The sequence below is a fragment of the Callithrix jacchus genome, chromosome 12 (genome assembly GCF_049354715.1).
Source record: "Callithrix jacchus isolate 240 chromosome 12, calJac240_pri, whole genome shotgun sequence".
Taxonomy (NCBI): Eukaryota; Metazoa; Chordata; class Mammalia; order Primates; family Cebidae; genus Callithrix; species Callithrix jacchus.
The window spans coordinates 52,707,471-52,728,893 of NC_133513.1; the positions used below are offsets into that span (position 1 = coordinate 52,707,471).

Below are 21,423 nucleotides of genomic sequence, written 5' to 3' on the forward strand. Positions count from 1 at the left end.
TACTTCACAGGTACAGTTTTGTGATGCTCTTTTTTTGTAGTAAGTATCCCTGGCTTGGAGTAAGACTGTGGGCAGGTTAATGGTTCTGGGCCTGAATTTCCACATCTCTAGTCACTGGATAGGTTTCTAAGCTGCCACTTGTCTCCAGCACTCTGTGGTCCTGACTGCAAATATAAGAATCACCGTAGCATCCATCTATCCTGTGACTCACTAGGGCTGTTTGTGTTTGGAGCATTCCTGGTGCACAGATGATGTGTTGCTGGGCTTGGACACAGTCTGTTCTCTTCCCCTCTCAGTCATAAGCAGCTCATTCATCTGTTCAGTGCTTCTTGTTAATAAGTAGTTCAGGGGTTGACTGCAGCCCAGCTCTGTTGCGAATAAGCATAGACATAATAGACTTCTATGAAAGTATGAGCGGAGCAACTAAGGTAGTACAGACTCTTTGCCACATCCTGACATGCTAAGAGAGAGGTCCCCTTTAATACTCAAGCAGAGTGAATCTTAGAAAAACAGGAAGAATTCATATGGCATAAAGCTCATAATAAACGCAGAGAACACATTGTCCTGAGAAGTGGTGAAAGAAGAAGGTGGAATAGACTTGAACAAAATGGGATAGAATTAAAGGCCAGAGGGTATTATGTGGTACCTGCAGGGTATTTGAAGCAGGTGATTTTGTGTGGCAGTGCCAGGGATCCTCAGACCCTAATGACATCCAACTTTATGAGGCATTGTTCTCAGCTTATAAATAACAAGATTGAGACCACCTAGCATATTTAACCAGGGTCTGAAGCACCAGCTAATTTCCTAAAAATAGCAGTTTCTTGCTGGGGATATGTCTTAGGCTTTCCTGGCACAAATAATATTAACAATTCATACAGAATGAATAGTGTTCAGGACATTGGCCAATACTCAGCTCACCTTTGAATGAGCAGAGGACACAGCTCTAAAGAAAGGTGTACACCAAGGAGTGTGGTTGAGTGGGTGTCAGTTATGTACCTTACCTCATTGGTTCACTTACTTACCAAACTTTGAATATCTGCAATGTGCAATGCAATGTGCTTTTAGTTCTGAGAGAAAACCATCTGAAATCGCAAAAAGGGACATAAATGAAATACTTCACATGTGCAGTTTTGTGATGCTCTTTTATAGTAAGTATCCCTCCTCCTAGGTCACAAGTGACAAAGTGCCACTCCCCCACTCCTTACTCATAACAGACATTTGTAATCTATTGAGACGTTCTTTCTGACCAAGCCAAGATACAACCTCAGGATCCCTTTTAACACAGTGCTCCAGGCAGCCACTACCAAACAGATGGGGTTCATTTGCTCCCAGAATAAAACCTTGTATCCCTAGACACAGATGCAGTCTTTCCCCTGTCAGCCACACCGTATGAGAAAATGTTGCCATCTAGAAGGTTCCTTGGTAAGCACAGACATATGTTGGCCTGGTAAATTGCCTTTCTCTTCCCTGGAGATCTTTGTCCAAGGAACTAGGTACCATCTTGAATTAGACTGGTAAGTGTGGGAAAACAGAATTCTTATTCCTATCAGCCACCAGAATCTTCAGTGGTGTTATGATAAGGAGTTACACTGCAGACATTTCCCAGAGGGTCTGTTCCTGTGTTTTATCGCATTTTCCATGGCAACCCCTGCGGGATCCACGAGTTTGGTATTATCTCCATGGCACAGATGATGGAGGCCCAAGGAAGACAAACAACCTGCAGGAGGCAAGTTGTGCAGCAAAGAGCTTCTCCTGGAATCCGGGTGTCCTGCCTCCAGATGCCAGTTCTCTTGCTGGTTTTCTGTTTTGTTTTTCTAATGTTTTCACCTGTCAGGTATGTGCTACTATGAATTCTGGGTGAGTAGGGTCATGTCTTATTTACTTCTGTGTCTTTAACTGCATTTCCTCTCCAATCTCAAGTGCTGTGACTAACACACAGGAAGTACTCAAGGAAATATTTATGGCATATTAGTCAGTAGAAGTCTCATTCATTCATTCATTCATTCAAGGAAGAAACAAAGAGATGCCCCCACGTTTTTTGCATGCTGGCCTTTCCCAGTCTGCACTGGGACTGTGCCCTGAGCTTTCCTCATAAAAGCAGGGCTCTGGCTGTGAGGCTGCCCTGGGCACACGCACCTGAGCAGTAGACGATGACATTATCAGTCTGCTGGAGACATTTTCTTCTTCATAAAAAGGCTAGTCATTAAATCCTTATTTACAGCTTATGACAGCAGGAGCCAAAAGCCTCTGACCTGCTCAGGACCTGGGGTTAGAGCTGCAGGAACCCTGAAGAGAGGGATCCCCGTGCTGAGCCTTCCTGAACAGAAGGGAGGAGGGCTTAGGGAGCTGGAAGTCCCCATGCTGGGCTTGCAAAGGGCAGAGCAGCAGGAGAGAGGCTGGCATGGGAGGCAGGGAGGCCCAAAGGAGTGGGAGGTGGATTGGATTTAGGGCCATAAGGAGGGGTGGGAGCCCAAATAGCTCAGTTCCCTAATCCCTTTCTGGGGCCATCTTTGTTTTCTGATTTATAATGTGTCCCCTTTGGGGATGGCCTTTTGACATGTGCTAATTATAAGTTGTCCTTTGGTGCATTCCAAGAGTTCTAATAATTAGAATTTCTAATTCCAGTCTTCTGAGCTGCTCCCAGCAGCCTTATCCTGTGAGAGGAGCTTGACACATTTGCTCTCCTGCTCAAAGTCACTGCATGAGGCCAGCAGCATGAGGCCTTGGAGGGAGTATCCAGGTTTGGGGGTGGGTGGAACTTCTTTCTGCAATCCAATACAGATATCCCAGAAGACCTTTCTCTTTGTGGTTGTGGTTTGTGCTGAAGAGGAAGATTTTGAAGTCAAATTGACAGGGCACAGTGGTCTTTGGAAAAGAAGCTTGGACACTGATTTTAGTCTAGCCAGAGCCTCAGTGTGAGACCCTGAACAAGGAGCTCTTTAGACTCAGTTTCCTTGGCATAAATCCAAAGGAATCAGATCTGTGATTGCCAAGGGCCCTTCCAGTTCTGAGATAATCTGAATCTGTGAAATGTACTTATGGTATGTGTTCTGGGTGGAAGTCCTCAGGTCATGTTCTGACCCTGCCTGTACTAGCCACAGGACTTTATTTGCAGGCAAGATGATAACAACATATGAAGTGACTTTGTTAAAGGTCAAAGTAAGAACCCAAGCCTTGTGCTTTTTTCCTACACTGCCATATTTTCTTCCTTAATCTCCCCTCACCTTGGTTTCTTCATCTGTAAAATGGGAATAATAATACCTGGGAGACTGCATTGGTGAAAACTCTGTAAATGCAAACCACTAAATATGCATAAAGATTTTAATTTCACATCTAGCCTTGGGAGAGGCAAGCTGCAATTTCTTCCCTGCCTCCTTCAGCACAAAACCACAATTCTAAAGTTTCTTTGGATTGTGTAGTAAAGTGGCACTTAGGTTTGTGGTGGGAAGACCAGCACTCCAGCTCCAACTCTGAAGACTCACCCTGCCTTGCCCAGGGAGTTGTCCCTTGGGGAATGTGATAGATGTAGATGTCAGCCCTGAGAAGCCACTGGGCACCGACCCGTCCTTCTTGTCCTCTTTTGTAATGGTGAGCATGCTTGGCATAGTGTAGGCTGTTTCACTGGTACACAACACATGTACTCCTATTATCTCATTTACAGATGCCCAGGGATGGGGAGAAGGCAGGCACTTAGCAAATAGAGGAGTTGGTACAGGAATGAAAGCTCCTAACTCTGAGAAAGAGTCAAGCAGCCTCCTGACATCACCCACACCTCTGTGTGCTTCTTCTGCGGTCAGCCCACTCTGTCCTCCAAAGTGTCTCCCTTCTGGGCTCATGCTCCAAGGCTGCCCCTTGCTATCCACGGGCAAAAATGTTAGTCCTGGAAGGCTCCTTAAAGGTCATTTGGGCCAGTTGTTTCAGCTAGCTGATGATAGGGTTGGGGGCAACATGATGGAGTAGTTCCCAAGACTGAGCAGCTTGTTAAGGTAGCCTGGGCTGAACCCAGCAGCTCTCCCGGCCAGGCCAATGTCCTTTCTCTGACACCCTATTGCTCTTCTTTCCTTACGTTTTCTCAGGGAGTCATCTACAGTGACAGTGAAGTCCAAGGCTCTGTTTTGTTTGGCTGTCCAGTCTTTAGGAGAGAGAGAAAAAGAATGTGGAACCTCCAGGCAGGACACACACTACCGTGCCCTGTGTGAGTTTGCTCAGGCACTGTAGCAAAGGATCACCGCCGGGGTGGCTCACACAGCAGGCAGCCACCTTCTCACCCGCTAGAGGCTGTAAGTCCAAGGTCAAGGTGCCAGCAGGATGGGTTCCTTCCGCGGCCTCTCTTCTTGGCTTGTAGATGGCTGCCTTGTTTTCCCTGTATCTCCACAATGGTCTTTTCTCTGTATATATCTGCATCCTAATTTCCCATTCTTTTTTCTATTTCTTTTCTTTTTTTTTTTTGAGACAGGGTCTTTCTCTCTTGCCCAGGCTGGAGTACAGTGGTGGGATCTCAGCTCACTGCAACCTTTGCCTCCCAGGTTCAAGTGATTCTCCTGTCTCAGCCTCCCGAGCAGCTGGGACTACAGGTGCAAGCCACCACGCCCAGCTAATTTTTTGTATTTTTAGTAGAGGTGAGGTTTGACCATGTTAGCCAGTATGGCCTGGATCTCCTGACCTCGATCCACCCGCCTTGGCCTCCCAAACTGCTGGGATTACAGGCATGAGCCACTGTGCCTAGCCCCCTAATCTGTTCTCATAAGGACATCGGTCCTATTGGATTAAGGTCCACCCTAGTGATCTCATTTAATCATAATCACCTCTTCAAAGACTCTGTCTCCAAACACAGTCATATTCTGAGGTTCCGGCGATTAGGACCTGAACATGTGGATTTGCAGGAAACACAATTCAGTCTATAGTAACACTCCTTCTCGCCTTATGCCTCGTGTGATTTACATGTTTGTGCTGTTTGTCTGGCTCTTGTAGACATTTGTGTTTTCACCCCATCTTCCTGTTGGAAGTCCTACTGAATGATTAAGGGAGAATGTAGGCCCCAGAATGAAAGGAGTGTCTCAGGGACTTTAGAAAGAGGGAAGCAGAGAGACTGCTTTTCCCACCTACCCTTCATCCTTATGACTGCTCCAAGGACTGGCCCTGGGTGAGGCCGAGGAGGAGCGCACCTGTTCAGAATGCACGGGGAGCTAGCTGGCAGTCCTTCTAGGGAGCATAGCTGATTAAAATAATTATATTAGCTGGCCCTCAAAGGGACATATTTATAGCCATGGTGACACGTTACTAAGGATCTAATTTGGATCAGGACTCTGGGAATCTTATTTTTAGGCCCAGAAGAGAGCCCTGCAGGCAGATGACCAGGAGGTCTCGGATGGCTGTGTGTTCACTCTGTCGAGTCAGGGATTCTCAAGGTGGGAGGCAATTGGAAAGGTCAAGCCTGCCCACCCTTCCCCTTGATGTCTGCTACCCTGCTCCAGTGTCTCACTGAGGGACCATCCACCTCTTCTTAAATGCCACCTGTGCCAGGGAGCCCGTTTCCCTCCACAGAGGCCCCTCCTATCCTGCAAAAGTCAGGCTCTACTGAAAAGCAAGAGAGAGCTTTCTCTTTAAATCGTTTGTCTGCTGGTTCTGACCTCCCCTTGGGGATGGACAGGATGCATCTGACCACTGGGCCACGCTCTTCAGGCCCTTGTAGACAGGGCTAAAGCTCTTCTTGGCCTCCACCACTCCAAGCTGAGGCCCCCATTTCATCAGCCCCCCTCAAGAGGTATTTGCAAGAGCTTCACTGCCCCATTTCTTGGGGGATGTGAGTGTTCAGTTCTGCGGTCCAGCAACTCCCCCAATGCCTGCCTCCTGGGGATAGCTGTAATTCTGGGTTGAAATGAAAGTTGGTCAGTTGAAGTCAACTGGCTTTTGGTTGAGGGCCTATGGTGAAAACTGCCTTCATCTAAAAAGAATTCGGTCAGCAGGCACCTGCACTTTGGAATCAGGGAGGAGAAAGATGGAGGCTGGGTACTGACAGAGGGGTTTTCCGCATGTGAAAGGTAGCATGAGGGGACACAGGACAGGCCATGACAGGACCCAGGGCAGGCCACAGCTGTGGAGGGTTAGGGTACAGCACCCTGGTGCATGGCCTTGCTGGGAAATAGGCATTTGGGTTTTGGTTTACCAACCTCACCCTGCTCAGCCCTAGTATAAGCACACCATGAATGTCAGATGGCGGAGAGTAAGTGCACCTGGAGCCCATCCTGAGACCCTGAGCAAGTGTCTTCATGCTTCCGATCCCTGGGTTCCACCTGCCTCCCTTGTTATTTGAAGGATGGAATGGACTGATGCCTATGAATAAACACAAGCCCCAGCACTCTCCACAGATATGACAGACAAAAAAGATTAAAAGCTGCTTCTGCATGTACAGATATTTATATTTTAGTGCCAAACAACAGAATAAAATAATTTTTAGATGTGAGAAAATCAGACTCTAGAAGATGTTTTTTACAGGAACTATTATGGTAGGATGGAGCTAATTGTCCAAATGTCTATTTTGTGTTGCTTCCTTTTAAAATTCTCTCTCTTTTTAAAATTAAAGGCAAGGAAATAAACAGTATGTGTGTATGGTGTGTGTATGTGTGATGTGTGTTTACTATGTATGCTCTGTGTGTGTGTGTGTGGTGTGTGTGTGAGACATGTGCAGAGTGTGCCTATGTGTGGTATGTGTTTGTGTCTGTGTATATGTGATGTATATATAATGTGTGTATATGTAGTATATGTGTGTGTGTGGTGTATATGTGTGTAGTGTATATGAGTGATATGGGGCCCTATTACTAATAATTATTACATTTTGATTTCCACAACTTAATGTTTATACAGAAAAATACAGGGTGTGTTATGTGGTGTGTTTGTGCATAGTGCATGGTGTGTGGGCATGTATGTGGTGTTTGTGTATGGCATGTATGTGTATGGTATAGTGCATGTGTGTATGTGGCACATATATGTGTATATGTGCATCATGTAGTGTGGGGTGTGTGTATGTGTATGTGTGGTGTGTGTGTGGTACGTATTGTGTGGTGTGTGTATGGTATATGTGGTGTGTATATAAGGTGTGTGTGTACTGTGTGTATACCATGTGCATGTGTGTGTAGTATAGATATGTGTAATGTTTGTACAATGTGTACATGTGTGTGCATTGTATAATGTGTACATAGTATGTGTGTGATGCATGTATGTTTGTTGGGTGCATGTATATGTGTAGTATGTATGTGGATGGTGTGTGTATAGTGTGTATATGTGTGATATGTGTATATATCTGTGTGTATAGTGTGTGTGGTGTGTGTGTAGGGTGTGATGTGTGTTTATATGTTGGGATGTGTATTATGTATGTATATGTATAATGTGTGTGTGTGGTATGTGGTATTTGTGTGGTGTGGGATGTGTGTAGTGTTTTGTGTGTATGTGTATGGTGTTAAGTGTGTATGTAGCATGTATTGTGTTATGTGTGTGCTGTGTAGTGTGTGTTGTTACATGTGTGCTGTGTAGTGTGTTTACATGTGTGGTGTGTGTAGTGCATTGTGTTTTGTGTGTTATTGTATGTTATGTGTTGTGTTAGTGTGAGTTTTATGTGTATGTTGTGTTACATGTGTTGTGTTATAGCCTATTGTGTGTGGTGTGTGTAGTGTGAGTTATGTGTGTGGTGTGTAGTGTGTGTTGTGTCACATGTGTGTATTGTGTTTGTGTAGTGTGAGTTTTGTTATGTGTGGTGTATAGTATGAGTTGTGTTACATGTATGGTGTGTGGTGTGTAGTGTGTGTTGTGTTATTGCATGTTGTGTGTGGGGTGTGTGTAGTGTGAGTTGTGTGTTGTATACTATGTGTTGTTACATGTGTGTATTGTGTATTGCATGTATAGTGTCGGTTGTGTGTGGTGTGTAGTGGGTTGTGTTACATGAATGGTTTGTATTGTGTGTTATGTGTGTAATGTGAGTTGTGTTGTGTGTGTAGTGTTACATGTGTTTTGTGTTTTGAATGTTGTGTGGGGGGCATGTGTGTAGTGTGAGTTGTGTTGTGTGTCATGTAGTGTATGCTGTGTTACATGTGTGGTGTATATTGTGTGTTATGTGTGGTGTATATTGTGTGTTGTGTGTGTAGTGTGAATTGTATGAGTTGTGCTATGTGTGTATCGTGTAGTGTGTGTTGTGTATGTAGTGTGAGTTGTGTTATGTGTATGGTGTGTAGTGTGTGCTGTGTTACCTGTGTGGTATCTTATTGCATATTGTGTGTGTAGTGTGAGTTGTGTTATGCGTGTGATGCGTAGTGTGTATTGTGTTATGTGTGTTGTGTTATTGCATGTTGTGTGTGTGGTGTGTGTATTGAGTTGTATTATGTGTGTAGTGTGTAGTGTGTGTTGTGCGTGTAGTATGAGTTGTGTTATATGTGTGTTATGGTATGTGTAGTGTCTTGTTACCTGTGTGGTGTGGTGTATAGATATGTTGTGTTATTGCATGTTGTGTGTGGGGCATGTGTGTAGTGTGAGTTGTGTTATGTGTGTGATATACAGTGTGTAGTGTCAGTTGTGTCATGTGTTGTGTGTTGTGTGCGTATGGTGTGTGTGTAGTATGAGTTGTGTTTATGTGTGGTGTGCAGTGTGTAGTGTGAGTTGTGTTCCATGTGTGGTGTGTGGTATGTGCGTGGTGTGTGTCTTGGCAGCCACTGGATGAGCCTGGCTGCCTCTCTGAGGGCAGGAGGCCCTCTTGCCTGCCCCACTCCCCACCCCAGTATCCTTCTCACCACCTCAGCTGGCATAGTTGTGCTTGACTTAGCTCAAGGAACAAAGCAAGAGAATCTAAGTTATTGGACCAAACAGATGCCTAGAAATTGTGCTTCTTGAGAAGTAGCTTTTGGTGGCTCTTGTAGAGAAACTCTGGTTGCTTGAAATGAGGTGAGAGTTTCCCAAGTTAGACCCAGTAAGATGGCAGATCCTGTGCACAGGCTTTAAAAATGATTAAATTACTCATTCAGTATGATCAGGATTATGGTCAAGTGCCTTCTTTCTGCTCTTCTGCCTGACTTGCAGCTAAAAATAAAATTGAGGAATTAGATTCTTCTTTTTCTTCTCCACTAAAGAGCGCCCTCTGTGACAGCTGGCACTGGTTAGGAGGAGATTCCCTGCCCAGAGCCTTCCTGTGGGGACAGGCCCTTCTGGCAGTGCTGGATGTTCTGGATAGGTGCTGGGCCTTTGGTTTTCATTTCTGGGGTGAAGCTCTTCTGCCGCCCTGCCCTTCCTCCATCTGAGGCCACCCCAAGTCTTCCCTTTGCAGCACACACAGAGCAGCTTCAGTGACACGATTCTGGGCATCACCTCCTCAGTGTACTGAGTCTCCATCGCATCTGCTGCACTGTTTAAGCAGCCCATAATCATTTATGGGGTAAATTAATACAGTACATGTCTCAGGCCCTCTCTAGGATAGGTACAGGGAACTGAGAATTCCACCTGTTTCCCTTTCCTGGATCCCTGCAGTTCGTGACCAGTGGAGAAGGTGGCCCTGGGGTTTCTTCCTCAGCACCAAATTCCTACATCCCTCCAAAAGAATCTCAGAGAGCAAAGGGAGCCAGAAGCATCTGACCCTGGCCTCTTTCTCACCACGACTGACAGAAGGAGCAGAAGCTTGGCAGCACTGTTAGGTCTTCATCTGCTATTAGCTGATTAAAAAGTTAAAAAAAAAAAAAATCTGTATCCCTGGGTAGCCCAGACTGTTCCTTGCTGCATTTGAAGAGTGACTGAAGATCTATCAGTGGCTTTCTGGCTGCTGTAGTGCTGTTTTTGGCCTCAAACCCATTGTGAATTGCTATCTTTCCCCTCAGCCATCAGTCGGAAGATACATTAACAAATTAAAATTCCCTCTACAGTCAGAATGGCTTTGGTTTCTGGGTTCTAAATGACCTTGATTTTAATTACCACGGCCATACAGGTTTGAATTAAGACACCATCGCTTAATCCCTGGCTCCTTGCTGAGGCAGCAAAGAGCTGGGCTTTTCAGTTTGGCCACAGTTCTGGGCTCACTGCTGATACCTCGGAACTCCCTATTGGTTTCTAAAGGTCTTTGTACCACTCCCAGTTTCTCAGTCAGCTGCTACTGAGTTCACACACCTCTGAGAACTTTTCTAGGACCCCAGTGAGCTTGTTATAGGCCTCAGGGAGTCCCCTCTGGCAACTGTTATATTCAGGGACCCTTATCAAGACAAATTTCTTGAGAAGACCCAGTTCTGATGCTGCCCCCAAAACGCTGTGTTTTCCTTAGGTGGCCAGGGAACCTGTGCAGAGCTGTGTCAGCTCTTCACCTCATCTCAAAGGAGGATGTCTAGACCAGAAATCTTCCTTCTCCAATAAACTGAAAGGAGAGGCTTCTAATTCCTGTAATTTGGGGACTTGGATAGCCTGTGGATCTTCCATAATTTTCTTTTTTTTTTTTTGATGTGGATTTTGCTCTTGCTCAGGCTGGAGTGAAGCAGCACGATCTCGGCTCACTGCAACATCTGCCTCCTGGGTTCAAGCAATTCTCCTGCCTCAGCCTCCCGAGTAGCTGGGACTACAGGCATGTGCCACCATGCCCAACTAATTTTTGTATTTTTAGTAGAGATGGGGTTTCACCATGTTGACCAGGATGGTCTCGATCTCTTGACCTCGTGATCCACCCGCTTCGGACTCCCAAAGTGTGAGCCACCGTGCCAGGCCAGAAATTAATTTTCTTACAGTTCTAGAGGCCAGAAGTCTGAGATCAAGGTGTTGGTAAGGTTGGCTCCTTCTCTGGGCTGTGAAGGAAGGGTCAGTTCCAGGCCTCTCTCATTGGCTTGTGGAAGACTGCCTTCTTCTCCCTGTGTATATATCATCTCTATTCTGTATATGTCTATGTCCTAGTTTCCCCTTCTTCAAAGGATGCCAGACATATTGTATTAGCATGCACCCTAATGACCTCATTTTAACTTTGTCACATCTTTAAATATCCTGTCTCTGAATACATCCCATTCTGAGGTATTGGGTGTTAGGACTTCAATGTGAATTTTGGGTGGGGAGCATAAATCAGCCTGTAATAGGCACAGAGAGGCTAAGTAACTTGCTTTTAGACACACAGCGATAGAAGATGGCAGGCATTCTGACTCCAGAATCCCCTGGTTCTGACAGTATAGGGGAAAAAAACAAGACATGTCAAAGCAGGGTTATGGAAATGGTGATCTGTTTAAAAATGTTTGCATGAGTTAAATGAGTGCTTTTAAAAATAAAAACAATGAGACCAGCGCAGTGGCTCATACCTGTAATCCCAGCACTTTAGGAGGCTGAGGTGGGTGGATCGCCTGAGGTCAGGAGTTCTGTAATTTGGGGACGTGTATGGCCTGTGGATATTTAACTGCATCCTAAGCTGTCTAATACTGTTAAACCAAGGAGAAGCCTAGCCAGCGTGGTGAAGCCCTGTCTCTACCAAAAATGCAAAAATTAGCTGGGCATGGTTATGCACATCTGTAGTCCCAGTTACTTGGGAGGCTGAGGCATGAGAATTGCTGGAACCCAGGAGGCGGAGTCTGCAGTGAGCTGAGACTGCAGCACTGAACTCCAGCCTGGGCGACCGAGTGAGACTCTGTCTCAAAAATAAAATAAAATAAAAATAAAAGCAATTAAACAATATGTACTATTCAAATGATAATACTTAATTTGTAAACTTAATCCCTAGTGTACTCTCAGAATGAGACTGGTAACTGCATAAAAGCTTAATCCGATGGTCAATGCCGTATTTTTTCCTTCCACGAACACATCTCCAGGAATGTGTACATAACCTCATCAGGAATAGCTTCAAGGTCAAAATTCCTGGTCCCTGTGAATGCAGAACTCAGTGAGTGGCCTAATGGCCCTGCTGTGTCTCCCTGCCCTTATGGGGCTGCTTTTCTGAAACTTCTGGACTCCCCACTCTGGACTCTCTGACCACTGTCCTGTCCCAAGTCTGGGAACTAGCCTTCACCTCGAGTTGGCTTTCCCTATGGGCAAATGCAGGTGCTGGAGGAAAAGGAGACCTTTATAGGCTCTGGCAACTCTGTGTGTCCACACAGCTCTGATGCTGTGACATCGAGTTCTGCCACTGGATTCTATGACTGAGGATGAAGTCCAACTAAATTCCATGTCTGGAACCCTGTGGGATCATTGCACTGGCACCCTGGAGTCCCTTGGGATCTTCCATTTGCTCAGCATTACATCGGCTGTGCAGTGCTCAGCCAACATTAGTGCAGACGATGGCTTTGGAGATGGACTTTCCATCATCAAAAAATGCAACCAACAGAGAGGTTGATTAAAGTGTAGTTATTTGGCGTGAAGCTTGTCCTGCCAACAGTGCGGCGATACAGCGGTGAATTAAGATGAAAACTGACACACTCACTGAGTCTCAGCCTCTTAGAAGCAGCTGCAATGTAAGAGTTTTTAAAAAACAGGTGAATATGTAAGGCCAAGAACTGGGAGAGGTGATGGTACATGTCAAATGGAGGTGGCAGTGGCTTTACAACATGCTGCCCTTCACAGTCTGGCCTAGAAGTCACCTCAAAAATCACAGGATAGGCTCTATGTTCTTCTAGCTGGATTTTCCCTAGCACAGGGTTCTAACTTTCTTTTTTCTTTTCTCTACTTTTTCTTTTTTCCTTCTGCTCTTCCTTTTTTTTATCTCCTTCCCTTGTTTCTTCTTTCAGGTCATGAAAGGTTTCTTCTCCCTTTCTTCCCTCCTTCCCTTGTTTCTTTCTTTCAGGTCCTGTCTATGTGATTGCAGCTCCACTTTCTCTAGGGCTTCAAATGGAAGGTGATAACCTGCCTCCCTCATGGGCATCAGCATCCCACATGACAGAACAGGCAAGCCCTCAGTTCTGTGAATGGGCATCACAGCAGACAGAAATGTCCTGCAGGGGAGACTTGTTTGCTCATATTCTCCCCTCCTTACCTTTCTGGCCCCTTACTATCTTGCTAGAGCTAGATTTAACCTGTCTTGCATCACTCTTTCTGTGACTGTTGAAGCCTTCGATGGTTGATTATAAAATGCAGTGAACATGTTTCTTGTAGTACTACTGTTGATCACAATTTAACACATAGTTAATATATGGTATTTGTTTGGGTTCTTGACTGGCCTTTGTCTCTCACTAGAGTATAAATTCTTTGAGGACAGGAATCCTGTCTGCCTATTTCACTGTTGCACTCCAGAGCTCATGCAGTAGGTTCTCAACACATGTTTGTTGAAAGCATGAGTAAGCATCGTTTGGGCTCTCTAACTACCCTCTGAGGTAGATGGGTGGTTGTGTCAGTCGGGCTTTGGATATGAAGCAGCAGCTAGCCAGCAGATGACGCAGACCTGGTCTTTCTTAGTACAGTGCGTTTGGCTCAAGAGGACCGTGATATCAATCATTCCCCTGCCCACGGGGAGCTTGCTATCTAGTTAGGGAGACCAGGCAAAGTGAGGGAGACTGGGTGTGGGGAGTCCATGCTAGGCACTGAGAATCGAGGAGTGAGGACAGCCAGGCTTCAGAGGGGCAGAGAGGTCTGGGCCAGGGAGAGGTGGGTGCAGCCCTGGACCTCATGGTCTGTCCTTGCCTCAGTTCTTGATGCTCCTGCCAAGGGTGTGCCCTTGCTGGACGTCCTACATCCTGCCCGCTGAGCTCCTGCCAGGAACACTTTGTTGGTATGGTCCCATTTTCTGCCAGGGTGGATTTGGATCTGTTCTTTCCCTCTTAGCATCCCATGGGCATCTCCATAGACTGAGGCAGGTCGTGGACTGCCCAGCCCTGGGAGGCGTCACACACCTAGACCACCATATGGGGAGTGCCTTCTGGAGCAGCCTGGGACTGAAGGATGGAATTGGGAATCTGGCTTGGACTGGCTCACCCTCTTAATGTAATGTATGAAGAGAGAGAATATTCCTAGGGAAAGGCTACCACTGGACCAGTTTTTCTGGTCTATGTTGGAGGGAGCCCACACTCATTAGATACCTGCTGTTTGCCAGGTGCCAATCAGGTGCTTTGTATATGTTACCTTATTGAATCCTCTCAGTAGCCCTCTGATACTGGCATTGCTATTATCCCCATTTTGCAGATGAGAAAGCTGAGGTCCAGTATGTTTAAATGGATCAACCAAGGCAGACAGAGCTAGTGAGTGGCAGCATCCAGAATCAAATTCAGGCTGTTCTAACTCCAAAACTCTGAGTATTTCTATAATACCAGAATGCCTTTCAAGACCTGGGAAAGGCCATGCAGTCCCAGGAGGTGCCATCCTGGAGCCAGATGGGAGGGCCCAGCAAAGTTGCCTTACCATTTGCATTAAAATGCCCTCCATAGCTGTAGACTGATTGGTGCCCATGGGTCTGCAGGTACCAGCTTTGCACTTAGCTGAATCTCCTACCCTAAGGGCCCTTCCCAAAGCCCAGGGAAGGCAATGAAGTTTGCTGTCAGCTGTCTTGGAAACCAGCTGTGGGCAGGGATCCTGGTTTATGCAGAGTCCTCGCAGCCCAGCTCAGCATCATTAGAGACTGTCTGTTTTTTTGTCTCTGGGTGGAGGCTGAGAGGGACTCAGGCCTGGCCATCTCAGAACTTAATATTCGAATTACTTAGTATTTGAGTGTGTGTGTGTTTTATTTTGGGATGTGTTTAAGTCTCTCATCAGTTTTAGAATTTTTGCTATTCCTTTGTTACCTACCCAAGCTGATTTATACATAGCCGCAGCCCTGAGCGGAAGGCAGGTAATTGGCCACTTCAGCCCTGGGCTAATGGAAGAAAGCAATGATTCAATAAAACAAGTTAAGCAATAATTTAGAAACTTTCTATCTAAACCCTTATGATATCATTTCCTCCCATGGAAGATTTATTCTCTTAACTCTGTCCAACTCAGGCAATAGTCAGAATGTCTTTTCCCTTCCTGTCCTCATACCAGTCTGGGTCAGCTGTCAAGGACGCAGGCACCCTGAGGGACTTAAAAGAGTTTCTCTTAGAAGGCTGGGAGCCTGGCTTCCCATCCTGGCCCTGCCTCTCACTGACTGTGTGACTCTGACCCACTCACTTAACCTCTCTGAGTCCCGGAAGCCTCATTTCTCAAGTGCAGCAGTGATATTGAATTGCTCAAAGGCAACGGGTAACACCAGACTGGGGATTTCTAGATGAAATGCTCTGGCTTACTTAGCATGACTCAGATCCGCTGCTTCCCCCATTAGGAAGAGGCTGCTGCTTTAGAGTCTCTTTTTTTTTTAAATGGAGAGATATCAAGGCTTAAAATGACATTAAGAAGACTTCTTCCTGACAGCAGTGTGTCCTTCAAGGATCATCTCCCCATCTGCCTCTCTGTGTACTAATGACTCCAAGAAAAGAGAAGGGGCAGCCTGTTAGAAAATAGAACCATTTATTTGTGAAGTCCCTCCTACCATTCCGAGGGCTGCAGATGAAGTGTCTGACTTGAGCCTCTCAGAACCCAGGAGAAAGAAACAAGGTTCACTCATCCCATAGCCCAGATGAAGAAATTGTAGCACCCAGAGAGGTCAAACAACTCTCACAAAACCACAATGCAATTTGATGGCAATGGCTGGACTGGAACTCAGGGATTTTGACTCCTGATTTCATGCTTCTCAAATTTCAGTGTGTACAGGAAATCTGAGAATCTGTGGCAGTGCAGACTCGGGTGGTCTGGGTTGGGGTCTGAGATTCTGTTTTTCTGATGAGCGCTCTGGTGATGCAGATGTCACTGGTCTTGGGAGCTTACTTGGAATAGCAAGGGGCTCCATGAAGCTGTGAGGCTGGGATCTTTGCAGCCTAATGTAGGAGGGAGTAGTCCTTCTGGTTCTTGTCACCTGTCCCATTTCCTGTTACTAATTTGCATGTTGCCTCCTTTCTTTCCCTCATGCTCCTAAGGCCTGGGCGCTCCCTTCTCTGCTACACCTTATGCTTCCCAGCTCATTTTCTCTGTTTCAATCTTGCTCAGCCTTTAAGTAAACAGCCCTTCTCAGCTGGGTTCCATGAGGCCTCCTGGTTCAGGAGCCTGCTGCTCTGGGCTCGCAGTCCCTGTTCTATGGGGGTTCGAGTTCCTGAATTAACTCCCTCTTGGAGCAATAAACCACCCTGAGTGCTAACCTAGTTTGTATTTTTAGCGTGTGCTCCATGAATTACTTAACTTGCAGAGCGGCTCCTTTCTGCTCATCGGGGAGGTGCCGCCAAAGAGTATTCTTCCTCAGGCTTTTGTGAGTTACCCCTCTCCTTGGTCCCACTTCCTGTGAGGTCAGAGTCCTTTCTCCTTGATGCTGTGTCTTTGGTATTTAGGATGCAGAGGTTATTCACCCTGTTTTATAGAAGCAGAGGAAGCACTGAGGTCCAGATGGGGTGACGGGACAGTACGGTGTGATGGTGCCAAGAAGCAGAGGACTCTCACTGAGCCAAGCCAGTTTTGCAAGATAGTGTCATGACAGGAAGCAGGTGGGGGCCATGCCCTGTGTCACCTCCGGTAGAAGTGAGTTCTGGCTGTGGTTTTTACTTATAAAGTCCAGCCCAAAAACCTACATGCTGGGAGAATGGAACCAGGACCACTTTAGACAGTGGTTTCTTCTACTCTCTCCCAACCCTAGGAGGACCTTCAGCTATCCCCAGATAAGTCAAGACTTGGCTTGAGTTTCATCGGGGTTTCTCCCACCTCTGGCAGAGGTGTGGATCAGCAATACTCTGCTGAGGCCAGCAAAAGAGGCTGGGTAGTTCCCAAGCCAGAATCGGGTAAGAGAGTGTGGCTTGGAAACTCAGAGGTGATAGAGATAGCACCGGCTCCCTGAGCCAAGCTCCGCTCATGGACCCAAGGCCCAGGCATGGGGCGACTTCATTCATCCCTCCATTGAGGAAACATGCACACAATGAAGCAGGTACACAGATACATGCACACATCTGTGTTCAAGACACCAGGCAGATGCTGTGGGTGGACGGGGCCTGGTGGGGAGCACAGGACACAGTCCCTTTCCCAAGGACCTTATATCTTCCTGGGAAATCTCCCATGTCTATCTGTAAAGGTAAAAGCTAAAATCATCACACAGTGTGTAAGTGCATGTGTGAAAGTGTGTGTTTGTTCCTGTGTGCATGTGTGCATAGGTATATGAGGGTCCCTCTGAGTGCATTAGCATCTATGGGTGTGTGTGTATGTTTACATGTCTGTATGTGTGCACGTGTGTATATATGTCTATCTGAGTGCATATATTTGTGTTCATGTAAGTGCTTTTATTTCTAAGTGTGTGTGCACACATGTATGCAGTTATGTTTCCCCATGCATGTATGTATTTAAGTAATATGTTTGTGGGTATGTGTGTGCACATTCATGTGTCGGCATATCCATATGTCTGTGTATGTCTGTATCTATGTGTGCTCATGTGTATGTGTCAGCATCAGTGTCGGTATACATGTGTATATTTTTGTTAGGTATGGGCATCTGTTAAGTGTGTGTGCTGTGTGTGTTTATGTTAGTGTATGTGTCTGTGCACCTGTTTCATTGTGTGCATGTGTGTATGTGTGTGCATATGTTAGTATGTGGATGTTGCTGTGTGTGCATGTGTGTGTGTGTGTTTATGTTAGTGTGTGCATGTGTCAATGTTGCTGTTTCATTATGTGCATGCATGTGTGTGTTTGTTAGTGTGTGTATGTGTGCATGTGTGTATATGTGTATCTGTGTGTGTTGATGTTAGTGTGTGCATGTGTCTGCTTGTGTGTTTGTGTGCATGTGTGTGTCTGAATCTGTGTGTCTGTGAGCATGGTACTTTGGACTGCCTCTGTGAAGCCCCCTAATCAGTGGGAGTCCCCGCATAGTCCCAGCTGCAGGCTGCTCTGGAATTTGCCTTTATGACTTATAGGCATGAACAGGACTTGTTCCCTGGGGAAGGTCTGTGAGCCTATTCTGGGTGTCCCCTGGGCAATGGGCAGACTCACAGGGGTGGAAGAGGAAGACAAAGCATACAGGACCAACACTACTATATCTGGAGCATGCCTGGGCCCATGCTGGGTATGTGATAGGCTCAGAAGTGAGCCAGACTGGTCTAGTTGGGGCGACAAGCCCCATAAGTGCTCTGCCGGGAGGAGTGCTGATGCAGGAAGTAAAGAGCCTCTGTGGAGGGGCTACCTAGTCCAGCCCTAAATCAAGGGTAGAAGGCCGAGTGATCTGTGACCCACTCTCCTCAGTACTGAAATCTCATTAAGTCCAAGACTGTACTGAATCATGAATCAAGACACATCCATGTCTGGTCCTGACTGCCCTCACTGTGTGACCTTGAATCATCACTTGGCTTCTCTGGGCCTTGTTTCCCTTCCTGTGAAATGAAGACATTGGATCACCTCTTCATTTTATAGGAACAATAAAATTCTGCAGCAAACACGTTGCCCCACAAATAGCAGGGTGGGACAGGTGTCACCAGAAGAGAGCAACTTGGAAGTTCTCTAAGGATGTGGCTAAGAAAAGAGGGAGGGTCCACAGAGGCCTCTTTTTTGAAAAGAAAAAGAGATCAGGGAGTAAAAGTGCAGTTTTGTTACATGGATATATTGTGTAGTGGTAAAGTCTGGGCTTTTCGTGCCCCCATCACTCAAATAGTGTACATTGTAACCAACAGGTAATTTTTGCTTTCTTGAGACAGAATTTTGCTCTTGTTGCCCAGGTTGGAGTGCAATAGCATGATCTTCTCTCACTGCAACTTCTGCCTCCCAGATTCAAGCGATTCTCCTGCCTCAGCCTCCCAAGGAGCTGGATTACAGGGGCACACCGCCATGCCCAGCTAATTATTGTATTTTTAGTAGAGACGGGGCTTCACCATGTTGGCCGGCTGGTCTTGAACCCCTGAACTCAGGTGATCCGCTACCTCGGCTCCCAGAGTGCTGGAAGTACAGGCCCCACCCAATAGGTAATTTTTATCTCACACCCCCTCACCATCCCACTTTTTGGAGTCTTCAGTGTTATTATTCCATTCTGTATGTCCACGTGTACCCAGTTTAGCTCCTGCTTATAAGTGAGAACATGGGTGTTTAGTGTACCCGTCACTTTCTGTCTGACTTTGTTTCTGAGTTAGTTCACTTAGGATAACAGCCTCCAGTTCCCTTTATGTTACTGAAAAAGATATGATTTCATTTTTTTCTAAGGCTGAGTAATTTCTATGGTGTGTGTGTGTGTGCGTGTGTGTGTATGTGTGTGTATCACATTTTCTTTATCCAGCCATCCATTAATGGACACTTAGGTTGATTCCACGACTTTGCTATTGTGAATAGTGCTGCAATCAGCCTATGAGTGCAGTTGTTTTTTTGGGCTAATGATTTCTTTTCCTTTGAGCAATACTCAGTTGTGGGATTGCTAGATTGAATGGTAGTTCTATTTTGAGCCCTTTGAGGAATTTTCACACTATTTCGGGAAGGCTTCTTGAGCTTGGTCTTGAAGAATAGGTGGAGAAGGAGGCAGAGAAAATTAATACAAGAAGAATCTGAGAGGTGGGAGAGCCCAGCAGACTTTATTAACAGACATTCATATAGTAGTCAATATAGAGCAAGAATCATTCTAACATAGGGGTTAGCAAACTATGGCCTGCAGGACAAATCTAGCTCACTGTCTGATTTTATAAATAAAGTTTTATTGGCATATGTGTTTACATATTGCCTATGGCTGGTTTGTTGCTGCAAAGATCGAAGTGAGAGGTCATGACAGACTGTGTGTCCTGCAATGCCCTAGAGTATTTACTATCTGGCTCTTTACAGAAAAAGTTTGCCATCCCTGTTGTAAGATCTTTAAAAGCATGGACTCATTTAATTTTCTCGACAACCATATTGGAAAGTTATTGTTATTGTGCCCACTTTATAGATGAGGAAACACAGGCTCAGGGAGATCAAATAGTGTACCTAAGACCATGCAGTGAGGAAGTAGGAGATGAGACATGAACTCAGGCAGTGGACTTCAGAGAGTACTGTTCTGGCCACTGTGCTGTGCCAAGAGCAGGCCCTTGGGAGGAAGGCTAAGCTGAGAAGATTTTGGGTGCTGGTCTTCACTTCCTCCATCTTGACAGCTTTGTGATCAGTGCAGTGATGTCTCAAAACTGTTTTGGTTACCTCAATAATGTGGTTGTTCAGGAACCAGCCTGCCTAATGGGGATCCTTAGTCTCTAACTGTGTCTCTCAAATGCTAGACAGTTCTTGAGGCAACACCTACATGCTGTTAGCCAGGCACTGCTCACAAGGGTTTCTCCATAATGATTTCCTATTTTAGCTTATTAGTCAGTGGTTGTACAGTTGCCACGTGCTCTGGTCTGTGTCCTAGCTGCCTGCTGTAGATCAGAAATGCTCAGGAGGCCTGGATTGTGTCTTTCTCTGTGTGTTGTCCCCAGGGATAATGGCTTCTCATTAGGTCAGAGGATTCTGGGGCCACATTCCCATTGGAAGGAGCTGTCAAAATACCTGTGTCCAGAGGTGCTTCAACAAGAGCAGAGATGATGTGCTGGAGGGGCTGGTGATTGCGGCAGAGCCTGTCAATACCCTGCCCATGCCCCCAGCCCACTCTATTCCTATCCCACTCAAATGCCCCTACTGCCAGTGCCGTCCCTCCCCTTGCCAGTGTGAGCCAAGACTTCTGGAAGTGCCTGGAACATATACTCCCAGGTGCAGCCCTTGCCAATGATAGACCCTGATGGGAGTATAAATACCTCAGATTCAACCCGTTGGATGGCACAGCTCTAAGACATGTGCTATCCAAGTGCTGCCCCTGTGATTTTCTGCAGTGATGGAAATGTTCTTTATGTGTGCTGTCCACTGTGATAGCCACCAGCCATCTGTGGTTATTGAGCTTTTGGAATGTGGCTAGTGGGACTGAGGAACTAAGTTTTTCAATTCAAGTAATTTAAATGTAGATAGCTCGACGTAGCTGGTGCCTTCCATGCTGGACAGTGTGGTTCTCTGCTATCTCCCGGAGGTCCCCAGTGGGACTGAGCCTTAGTTGTCTGCAGCAGTGTCCTGACCATTAATAAAGCCTGCCCTTTCACCCTCCCGTTTTATTTCCCCAGTCTCCGACTGGTTCTCCCTGGGGTCACTACCCAAATGAACTATTCACATAAGCCATGTGAAATTGATATTTAAAAATAATGGTTGAGTGTCAGTATTTTCAAATGATTAAATTTGTACTGAAATCTCTACCAGGCATCTGTGTCTGGAGAACCCCACCATAACAGGGTTTTGAGATTTGTGTTTGTTCATGTGTGTAAGTTGAAGTCATTCCCTGTCCAGGTGAGATTCTAATCCCAGCTCTGCATCCAAGTGGCTGTGTGGCCTTGGAACCTCTCTGTGCCTTGGTCCTGAGGGAGGAGGATCTGCCTGTACCCCTGGGCTTGGTGCCTGCTCTATCTTTAGAATAGCTGGAAGGAACAAAGAAGCTCATAGATAGGGC

General features: G+C 46.1%; 1 protein-coding gene across 49 annotated transcripts in view; it reads left to right on the top strand.

Moving 5' to 3' along the window:
* The window catches only part of KCNMA1 (potassium calcium-activated channel subfamily M alpha 1), a 767,226-nt gene that overhangs the window by 158,305 nt on the left and 587,498 nt on the right, over window positions 1-21,423 (top strand). The gene's annotated exons all lie outside the window — the stretch shown is intronic.